Genomic DNA, 9,448 nt, shown 5'->3' with positions numbered 1-9,448 from the left:
TAGAAAGGTTATTACTGTCCGTACAAAACTTCATTAATTTAATGAATCAGAAATTGATATACATATTTGCTTGTTTATATAAAGGCATAACAACTTTTTTCTTCTGCTTAGCAAGGTACAGTAGTCGAAAAATATCATCCAGAAAAGACCCCCCAAAAAACCTCATGAATTACTTGGGTATGAAGATGACGCCATTGCTGCAACTGTTTTTCAACACTGTCCAAACGTTTACCAACGGTGTCCGACCGGGTGTATCGCATTTCATGAGGTATTCTGCATTTTCGTAAACAGAACTCCTTTCACGCCAAACAAAACAGAAGGCGACGACAACGGAGAGGGTGGGGAGGTGGGCTAGGGGGTCAAACCAACTTTATCAACTCAAAGCAGTTCAGTGTCGCCTTCCGATGACTTGCGATTTATGTTTTGGATCCATATTGCTGTGAAAATCAAATTAATACATAAGCAGTAACTTCTGTTGCAGGACATGGTGACGTTAATGAATAAGGACGATGGCGATGGAATAAAAATAAGTATTAAAGTCTTTAGATTTGCAACAAAGAGTAGAATACTGTTTTGAGTACAAAATGACACTTGTTGTTGCATTTTGATAATAATACTAATAATCGGCTTTTATATAGCGCGTAATACATCAACGATGTGTCTCTTTACAGATATATCATTACCCCAGTCATCGGATTCAGGCTTACCCGCACACAATATATGAACATTCTCCACTCCCTGGGGAGCATTCCAGCCAGGCAACTTTCGTTCACAACGATTTATTTGACATAGATGTTGATTTATTTTTAACTATGTACGGCCGAACACGACGAATGGAGCCAACTTGAGGAGTCAGAGCCGATTCATGTAGCCCTTTACAAATCACTAAATTCCTGTGGGTTCGACCATGAAACGCAAAAACAAATTTATCGATGTCAGGCAATTATATTTCTTTAAAGCGAGGAAGGCCATACAAAGCTGTGGTAATTGAATGAGATTACCATTCTGTAATATGACGTTTTTCTTTCCCACTTCTCAAGCCCCCCCCCCCCCTTCCTTTTTTCACGCACTACCAAAACGATCAGCACAATCTTTGAACAAAAAGTCAACACGTTTTATAATTCATTTTATATTAACAGGTGTGAAAATATATTTGAATTAACGTACATGTCTGTCAATAGGAATTCATCAGTTACAGCTCTAAGAATTACTTTATTGGGAATAAAGCTTTTGTTTTTATTAAAGAGAGTTTTTAAGCCTAGAATGTCTGATTTGTTGACTTTACGGATGATCCATTCGAAAAGACAAGTTTTTTTTTTCTTTCTCTCTGTCTGTCTTTGTCCTTCTCTCTCTCTCTCTCTCTCTCTGTCTTGCTGTTTCTTTCTCCCTTTTTGTATATGTGTTATATTTCTTGAAACCCCCGGTCCCTATCTCTCGCATATAACCTAGCACCGTTGCAGCCCTCGTCCGCATACCACCATTGGTTCTCGCAATTTATGAACTATAGTACGTTCAAATCTCCCTTAGATACTGCACAGTACGTGTGAAAGCCTTAATGAGTTGTCTTGAATGGCTGAAATAAATCGGTGTGTCTTGACTTAAGCAGGTCATGTATAATACTCTCTTCATCCCTCTCTCTCTCTCTCTCTCTCTCTTTCTCTCTCACGCACACAAACACACACAAACGCACATACACACCCTTGTGCACGCACAAGCGCACACACGCTTAATACGTAATCATATACACGCGCAATTCCGGCATTTTCACTGTAAAACTTTTTCAACCACTCTCTTTCAAATTGATCTTTGCTTCACTAGCTGGGCATTTGTTTTAAAAAATCTACCAACGCATTTACTTATAATAGTATAAATGTTAAGTATTTAATCAGTCTATATATTAACGTGTAGTCCTAAAAGTACATTTGGTATTAATAGTATTCTACTACTTTTTCTCTCCCCCCCCCCCTCTCTCTCTCTCTCTCTCTTTCCCCGTATCTCTCTACATTCCTGATTTCTCTCTCTCTCTCTCTCTCACTCACTCACTCTCCCTTACCCTCTCTCCCTCTCTCTCTCTCTCTCTCTCTCTCTTTCTCCCTCTCTCCCCGGTTTTTCTCATTCTTTCTACATCTATGTAACAGGAAACAGGAAAATGCATGATCTAAAAATTGCGCGTTTCGGTGTTTGGGAAACCCCTTATCTCGTATTAACCCACATCACTTATACAAAAGGAAGGGACTATAATTATGTCAATTGCGTCCACTCTTTGAAAACCAAACTTAAAATGGTTCTCGACTGAATCCAGTAAAATATGATTTCGTTTATCAGATTATTCTAAACGTGAAAAGACATAGTATGCAGTCAACTGGTGAATTTATTTCCAAGGACAAATCAGCGACAAAACGATCGCTTCCCTATACTGAAGTCGTATGCATTCTAGGTTATGCTAAAGCTGTAAGGTCAGATTACTTCTTTCAGAATGTATCACAAAATACTATTTCAGGGAGAGGATACTGAGACAGAGAACAAAATGTGCTTTGGCGTCATTGAAATAATATGATTACTGCATTGTAAATTGCTGGGTATTTACGTCGTCTCCGCGAGGGAGGTTTTATTTTCTAAACGCCCTCATGTCAGGTTCTCATGTACATAAGGGTTTTTTGTTGTTGATATTTTTTCAGTTTGTTAATTGCGAGTGGGTATACACTAACTTAACAGCGAGTATTTATCTATCAAGAAATTTCATAAAAACATGTTAAGCTTACGTTTAATGGATTTTAGGCCCTTTTTAACGATTAAATTCTGTCATCTCACTTCAGAAGGAAAAAGGTACATGTATACAGAGGGCGTACTTGGAGAGCATTGTTTTGACTGAATGTACCTACCCTCTATTCTAAAAAACCTGAATGAATAAATAAATAAATAAATACATGTACACATTCAAAATGTGTAGAGATGTCATGTTGTAGTGAAAAAGTATTTCGACTTCGGGTCAAGTGGACATTTATCAATTTTTATCTGACCCTTGAAATGAGGTGGAGTAAAACACATGCACTATCATTTTCACAATTCACTCTGACTACAATTTCTGGCTTTTCAAATCGAAAACTTCTCTATAAAATGATATAAATGTATTCAGTAAACGTAACATTGTGTTCCACCGAAGCCAATGGGCGAATTTAAGAGGGTTAGAGATTATATAATTCTAGTAATAACGACGTTTATATCATCATTTTACATGTTTTCAGTTGTCTAAAAGTAATTAAAGTAAATTTAACAAGCTTCTGCTCCATGAGAAATGCAGTACAACAAAAGTCTGTCCTATGTCCGTGTCACGGTTTCTTGTTTGTTTGTATGATAATAAAATCATCTTTTAGTTGGCGCTCCCATAACATAACATAAATGTATATGGATTTGTATCTACTAACATCAAAAGGAAAATAATAGCAGAACATATTTCCACAAACTTATCTTCCTAACGATATCCCAAGAGTACTGATAAGAAGAGAAACGAAGAGATAAACAATATTTATTCACCGAAAGAACTTAATAGTACACATGCACATGATAAATAGTCACGATAAGCGGCTCGGCATAAAGAAGGTTTTGTAGGAAGAGCCTGGTGACCCTTGAGTATCAAGTTGTGCATTGATACATTGATTCGGTTTCTTAATAAACTCACTTCAAACGTTACCGCGGTATCATGAGTGATATCAATTTACAGTTCCAAAACGGGTTTATATGATGTGGTGGGATCGATCTCGACGGCGAACGGGTGATCGACTCGATTCAGTCATGAGAATTGCCATGAACAAATTCCGTTTTACAAGACAAATTAAAAGGAAGATGAATAGAACATAAGAAATTCGATAGCTTAACAACAGGAGCGAACCGAAATGAACATCATTAATTTCATATTCTCCTTCTCATTATGAACACTTATTCTCCTTTTTCTAATTTCTATGTGTTTCTCTCCGTCTGTCTGTATGCCCCTTGCTCTCTCTTGCGTTGTCGGTTTGTCTGTCTCTCTGGCTGTCTCCCTCCCTCTCTCAGGTTCTTTCTCTCTCTCTCTCTCTCTCCCTCCCTCCTCTCTCTTCCCCTTTTCTCCCCTCTCTCGCTCTCTCCCCCTCTCTCGCTCTCTCCCGCTCTCCCTCTCTCTCTCTCTCTCTCTCTCCCTCTCCCTCTCCATCTCTTACACTCATCATTCCCTCTTATTCTCGTCCTCTCTTTCCAGTTCATCATCTGACTAGCAGAGGCTATATTATCAAATGCAATAGATAAATTGATTTTTTTTTTTTTTTTTAAGTGCTGTTATAGTTACGAGACTAAATCATATCGCAATTTCGTCCTTGTCGCAGAGTTACATTACGTTTGTTGCCTAATTACTTTGTGACTCGTCCAAAATCCAATGCCATGACTACAACACGAATGAAAAGGCCTTGTTGCTTGCCTCCAATCATTACAACTCATAAAAAATTTCATTCCAATCTATTATCGTTGAGCGAAACAAGCATCAATTAAATTAACCTGTGACAATGAAACATCACCATTCTAATGAACATTATCAATCCTAGTTTTTTCCCTCGTAAATCCTATACAGGAATTTGTGTATGCTTCTCTCTCCTCCACCTGTCTCCTTCTCTCTCCCTCACCTCTCTCTCTCTCTCTCTCTCTCTCTCTCCCTCTCCCGCTTTCTTGCTTTCTCTCTCTCTCTCTCTCTCTCTCTCTCTCTCTCTTTCTCAATCACCCACATCGCTTTCCATCCGTCTGCTATCCGATGTTATATCAATAAAACTCTGTCAATTCATGTTTTTTCTTCACTTATACGACTCTCATTTATGTCATTTGTCAAACTATTTGTAGGGTATCATCATGTCTGTATATCTGTGTAAATGTCAACAAGCACAAATATGATCGTTTCTCATCCCCCCCCCCTCCTCTCTCTCTCTCTCTCTCTCTCTCTCTCTCTCTCTCTCCTCTCTCCTTTCTCTCTTTATATCTCTCTCTCTCTCTCTCAGTCACTCCTTCTCTACCATCTATGACAATAGAACATCATTTCATTTTTTTTTGCGTCGTGAATCATATTCATGAATGTTTATATGATACTCTCTTCCCTCCCTCTACCACCTCACTTTCCCCCATTGCATTTCTCCTTCTGCCACCTGTCGCTATCTCAATATAACTCTGTCTAATCATGTTTTTTTCCCATTTATATGACTCTCATTTATGTCATTTGTCAATCTATTTGTAGGTATTGTCATGTCTGTATACCTGTGTATGTGCTAACGTGCATAAATATGATATTTTCCCCCAAACTCTCTCTCTCTCTCTGTCTCTGTCTCTCTCTCTCTCTCTCTCTCCTCTCTCTCTCTCTCTCTCTCTCTCTCTCTCTCACACACACACTCTCTCTAATTCACTCGCTCTCTGCCTCATTTCTTTCCTTCATTTCTTTCTCCCTCATGACACCCTCTTCATTCGTTTCCGCCTTAACGTCATTCCACAAGGTTACGTGAAACAAGCAAGTAATGAATTCAATTATTCTTTTTAATCAAATATCAAGTTCATTACGAAGAAATGGCAAATTTTGTAACAGGTCGTTAATTAAAAAAAAAACGAATACTATGTTACTTAATGTTTAACCTTATTTCCTACCCCTCATTGGATGTATGTCCTTAATCAAATCCACATGGTCATCGTAGATGTAATGGTATATTGGCAAAAGACTTCAACCCAAGCAATACAAGAATTTAATTTGATTAAATATCATTTCTTTTCCCTTGCCGGCGTTGCAGGTGCAGATGTAATTCAAGTTGTTTTCTCTGTTCTAATTGATTGAGGCGGATACTTTCAAGAACGATGATAATAAGCATCAGAAAGTGATGACGCGAACATCAATCAATGACATTTAAAGAAATGCAGTTGACGGCATTCCCATGAAACATCATCAACTGACAGGTATTTTTTTTTAGATCAGTTATTTCCGTTTCCCATTTCATTTCCATTTTTCTATCCAAGCACAATTCTCTTTATATAAAGCATTATTGCATTCATCTCTTACATTAATGGATTGTGAAGAAAATTTGCCACTCTCAACCCAGGGGTGGTAAATACATAACAATAGGAATTTCTTGAAAATGTGTTTATTAAATGGAAGCAGGAAGAATATCGGATAATAATAATAGTACTCAGTGCTTTGTCATGTTTGTATCCTCAGAAAGAGTTCTATTTACATTAATTATTAGTATCGTTGTTATATATCTTCCTCTGATTATTGTTATCATTATCATTATTACTATTAATAGTATTAACGTCATCATCATTAGTGTTATAATTACAATTATTGAAGTTGTTAATTAATATTTGAATTCTTTCATCACCGTAATCATCATTTTGTTATCATAATCCATATACATCCATTATTTGTATTGTTCTTCTTCTTTCTCTCATTAACATCATCATCATCTGACTATCAGCATCATCTTCATCACAATCATTATCATTAGTTTTATTAGAATTATTATTGTTTGTATTATTATTATTATTACCATTATCATCATTTTTACTATTTTAATTATCATTTTTATGTTATTATCATTTTTTTCTTCGAGTTAGTTTCAATTCTCGTGATGATATCAATTTTACCGGGAAACCGCCTACTTATTGATATATTTGGTAAATTATCATATATATTCGGCCTGGGTAGATAAGGCGTAGTCCCATATACATCTTTCTGTGTACAGTGCTTGTAACTTTACCAAGACTGGGCCAAATTTCTTATCATTCTGATGATTCTAGAACCTTGCAGTGCACACCATACGTATATACTAGATGATCAACCTTTTCTGATCGATTCCACAACGTTTCTTTCACTATGCAATCGCATGACCAGAACTGTATATAAAGTCATTATCATCCTGCACTGCGTTCTTTAACATGTTCTAAGCTTTGCTTATAGTCTATTGAAGTAGATAAGAAATAATTGTTAATACATGTGGTGGTCACACTCTTAAATACAAAACAAAGTTTTTGAAATTTTGAAATTGGGTGGATGCCCCCTGGGGATGTATTATAAGCACTAGGAAATTTAGCTCCTAAAACACTTCTGCTTTCGAGAAAAACTGAATATAAAAATTTACCGGTGCTCCCGGTAAATTGTGATAAATTTCAAATTGCGACTACGGCCGTACAATGTAGTTGTGATATATATAATTTCCCAACGGGAATAGCTTATCCGTAGATTTTAGTCGAGAAACATTGTTTTATAGCTTAACTAATATCTTGACCTTGAGAGGGAGCTATACAACATGAAGAGTTTATTATTTACAATTTCATAACTTTAGATTCGATTTCAACCGCCACAACGATCACTGAATATTGTAGGATTGCATATGCTTCCAATATGTTCATTTGAACCAAATTCATGACCCCATACCAAAACTTTGTAATACCTTTAATAGACATTTCAAATTAAAACCCCATCCTCGTCATCTTTCAATAACAAACGAATTATGAGCTATTAATCGCCTCAAAGAAGTGGACCGCATCAACATTGGTGTACCCTTGTTCTAGGCCGTGAAATAACTTCGCAATAATATCCAATTATTAAACAATAAACCCGGCCCTGCCGTTTGATTTTAAATCGAAATGAAATGTCAAGGATACGGACTTCCTCCTTCATGTGACGAGACAATATTTTCATATGCATGCCATCAATTTAAACCTGTTTCCACTGACCATTCAACACGGAGTCGGAGAAAGAAAAGCCCGCCCCACTAGCGCACACTCAAACGTAAACGCATGTCACTTACGTACGCACCGATATACACGAGGTGACGTAACAATGTGTTCTACATCGCAATTTGGCGCCAAACTTTTTCGTTTATTTTGAAGTGGCCGAATTACACGACCACATACATGTAAATGTTCAAATTAATTGGATCTTTTTCTCTCGTAAGTGTAAATGTCAGTGCATTCATCATATCAGACCTCTGATTAATCGCTAATCCGAATGTCGCTTGCATATTTTGAAATTGACGATGTTGTTCGTGTCTAGGGTAAGCTTGGGTGAAACTTCAGGGTGGCAGAACCATTAGAGTAAACACAAAAAACAAACACATTCGATAAATTATCCCAATAATTTTACCCCATAGAGTTCGAAACATGTTCGTATCATGTACTGCACCAAATAATGTTCGCACACGTCAATAAGTGATGGTCAAGGCTACTGAGATTACCTTAGATTGATTTTCTGAAAAGCTTTGTAATTGAGTTCCATTCTATGCAAGGGGGGTGGTAAACTGGTCCATTGAGACTGATGACATTTGAAGGGATAATGTGAACGGTCCCAAGTGGTAAACTTATATTCCGATACAATATTCATCCATCCATGATGCCTTCGGAGTAATATTTCCATTCATATCAAATAACTAGTTCAATGAAAGATGATGTGTGCGATGGGATGGAACTAATGTTATTGTTGTTATCCCTTGTCATTCTTATTTTGTAGAATGACCTACAAGTATTTTGACAGAAAGGAAAATGAACCGAAGTCGTATGATTCGGGTAGGATTTTTTAAATAAATAATTTGGCTAGCCTTTCATAACACAACAAAATAATTGGGGAAAAAAAATTAAAAATTCTTTAACTTTTGAATTAATGATGATGATGGTGATGATGTTGATGATGGTGATGCTGATGGTAATGGTGATGATGGTGATGATGATATGAGAAGGAAGGTGGAGATAATAATGATGCCAATGGTGGTAATTTTATTGGAAATGATGATGATAAAGAAGAAGAGGACTAGCGCATCGACTTGGTTGGTTTCGAACCCGGGACCTCCCGGTTACGAGACCACTGCTCTACCACTGAGCCATCGCGCATCCTTCGCGAGCGTATTCTATGAGAATTTATCATATTCAACATCTTTGTACATATTCCTTCAAAATGTAACAATAGAAACGACCTTAAACTCGATCGATATCCTCTTTAGAATAAATGACGATGCAGACTCAAGCCCTAACCGTAAACTCCCTATCCTTTCTATGTAAAGATCAAGCTCGCAGCGAAATTCGATAAGAATGACACCTAAGGAATATATCAACAATCCGCAAAGCATTCCCAAAAGGAAACTACACCTAGCACCTCTATAATGGCAGAAGTAACCGTTTCCCCCGACGATGGCCTTCGTTCACTATTTCTCACATTTTCAGACTATCTGAAGAGTTTCATTTAATCTTACATTGATACGCTATACCCTCGAAACGTTTTGATACAATTCCCACTTTTGCTGAAAGCCATACAATCATGCCCCGACCGAGTTTTCTACCTTTCAAAATTCCTCAAGAGTTAAACAAAATATATTTTTTTAAAAAGCCTTTCCTTTTGATTTTCTCGCAATTTCAAAAGCACAATTTGGTCATATTTATTTTGGTTGCTTCTGGTGTCAAC

This window comes from Strongylocentrotus purpuratus, unplaced genomic scaffold (genome assembly GCF_000002235.5).
Source record: "Strongylocentrotus purpuratus isolate Spur 01 unplaced genomic scaffold, Spur_5.0 spur5_scaffold_21, whole genome shotgun sequence".
Lineage (NCBI taxonomy): Eukaryota > Metazoa > Echinodermata > Echinoidea > Camarodonta > Strongylocentrotidae > Strongylocentrotus > Strongylocentrotus purpuratus.
The sequence above is the reverse complement of the archived record's forward strand: the minus strand, read 5'-3'. Positions refer to the sequence as shown.